A 2,290-nucleotide genomic window follows, 5' to 3' on the forward strand; every position below is an offset into this window, starting at 1 on the left:
CTGTCTAAAAAAAAAAAAGTATTTAAAGGCTTCTTCAATTATCAGAAAGCTTGCACCTATGTGTATGAACCAATATGACTTTCATATTAAACTGATAATATTCTGCATTTTATATGCATTATAGCAGAATAGACTGAATTTTACATTTTTCATGACGATTTCTTTGATCCATGAATTGGAAATGTATTTAAAAGTTTCTAGCCATATGGGAATAAAACATAATTATATTTTGTTATTTGCTTGTAATTAAATGTATTATGCAGAGCAACACATTGATACCGATTCTTTGAAATCTGTTGAGAATTGCTTTGTGGGTTAGTACTTAGTTTTTTTCTTTTCTTTTTTTTTTTTTTTAGATGGAGTCTCACTCTGTTGCCCAGGCTGGAGTCCAGTGGTGCAATCTCCGTTCACTCCAAACTCCACCTCCCGGGTTCACATCATTCTCCTGCCTCAGCCTCCTGAGTAGCTGGGACTACAGGATCCCACCACCATGTCTGGCTAATTTTTTTGTATTTTTAGTAGAGATGGGGTTTCACTGTGTTAGCCAGGATGGTCTTGATCTCCTGACCTCGTGATCCACCCGCCTTGGCCTCCCGAAGTGCTGGCATTACAGGTGTGAGCCACAGCACCTGGCCCCATATCTTCTTATTTTATTAGGTTTATAATAATGTTAGTAGAGTGTACTTTTTGTCATTATTTCATGTCATCCTCTAGCCATAATAATGCTTTATTTCCCCAAAGTCTATTTTGTCTCATATTTTTTTTTTTTTTGAGATGGAGTCTTGCTCTGTCGCCCAGGCTGGAGTGCAGTGGCTGGATCTCAGCTCACTGCAAGCTCCGCCTCCCGGGTTCCCGCCGTTCTCCTGCCTCAGCCTCCCGAGTAGCTGGGACTACAGGCGCCCGCCACCTCACCCGGCTAGTTTTTTGTATTTTTTAGTAGAGACGGGGTTTCACCCTGTTAGCCAAGATGGTCTCAATCTCCTGACCTCGTGATCCGCCCGTCTCGGCCTCCCAAAGTGCTGGGATTACAGGCTTGAGCTACCACGCCCGGCCTATTTTGTCTCATATTAGTAACAACTACTCCAGCTTTGCTTCAAACACTTTCATGTCCTTATATTTTAGGTATGTCTTTTATAAACGTCATGGAATTATGTAGTATCCACCTTTGAAGATAGCCCTCCAGTGAATCTTATTTCACCAGTCCCACCCTTTTGTAGTCTGACGTTGAGTAGGGCTGACTTGTATAACCAATAGAATATTGTGGAAATAACAGACTCCTGAGACCAGATCATAAAAAACCTTGTATCTTTCATTTTTCTCTCTCTTGGACTCTTGCTCTGGCAGAATCTGGTCACCATGTCATGGGGATATTCAAGCAGCCCCATGGAGAAGTCAATGCAGCCGGGAACTGAGGCCTCCTGCCAGCTACAGCACCAGCTGGGCAGCACTGTGCATGAGCCGTCTTGGAAGTGGATCTTCCAGCCCCAGTCATGCTGGTGCCTTTGGCTGACTGGGCCTCAGCCAACCTCTGAGGCATCCTGAAGCAGAACCACTGAAGAAGCCTACCAAGTGCAGAGGAACATTCTTCAGCTTCTACAAAGAATCTGGCCTCTCATTTTTCTTGAAACTCACAGCTATCTTGGTGTGTCTTATTTTTTTCCCCTCTTGATACAGAAGTGCTAAAAGAAATGTTTCTGTACTTTAATAAAAAGACGAAGTAAGTAAAACGATAAATGGCAGCTGGTTTGGACCTCATGTTGGAGATGTGATAGGGTGTAGAAGAGACTGGAAACTGGAGAGAACATGCCCATCCCAAGAGAGAAGACCCGCATTTCTAGCAACTTCCAGTCTTCCAAGTGAAGCTGGAAATCCGCATTTACAAACACAGATAAGAATTACACACACACACACACACACACACACACACACACACACACCCCCCCCGGCTACTTTGGGTAAAAGAATGCCAGAGAGGGCCGGGCGCGGTGGCTCAAGCCTGTAATCCCAGCACTTTGGGAGGCCGAGGCGGGTGGATCACAAGGTCAGGAGATCGAGACTATCCTGGCTAACATGGTGAAACCCCGTCTCTACTAAAAATACAAAAAAAAAAAAAACTAGCCGGGCGCGGTAGCGGGCGCCTGTAGTCCCAGCTACTTGGGAGGCTGAGGCGGGAGAATGGCGTGAACCCGGGGGGCGGAGCTTGCAGTGAGCCGAGATCGCGCCACTGCACTCCAGCCTGGGAGACACAGTGAGACTCCGTCTCAAAAAAAAAAAAAAAAAAAAAAAAAAA

At 45.0% G+C, this 2,290-nt stretch overlaps 1 long non-coding RNA gene across 1 annotated transcript; it reads left to right on the plus strand.

Moving 5' to 3' along the window:
- The first annotated feature begins 562 nt into the window (after positions 1–562).
- LOC108580877 lies at positions 563–1,734 on the plus strand. The gene is made up of 2 exons (XR_004181393.1): positions 563–613; positions 1,345–1,734. It is a non-coding gene; the product is annotated as an uncharacterized LOC108580877 (long non-coding RNA).
- Positions 1,735–2,290: the final 556 nt, after the last annotated feature.

This window comes from Papio anubis, unplaced genomic scaffold (assembly GCF_008728515.1).
Source record: "Papio anubis isolate 15944 unplaced genomic scaffold, Panubis1.0 scaffold2228, whole genome shotgun sequence".
Lineage (NCBI taxonomy): Eukaryota > Metazoa > Chordata > Mammalia > Primates > Cercopithecidae > Papio > Papio anubis.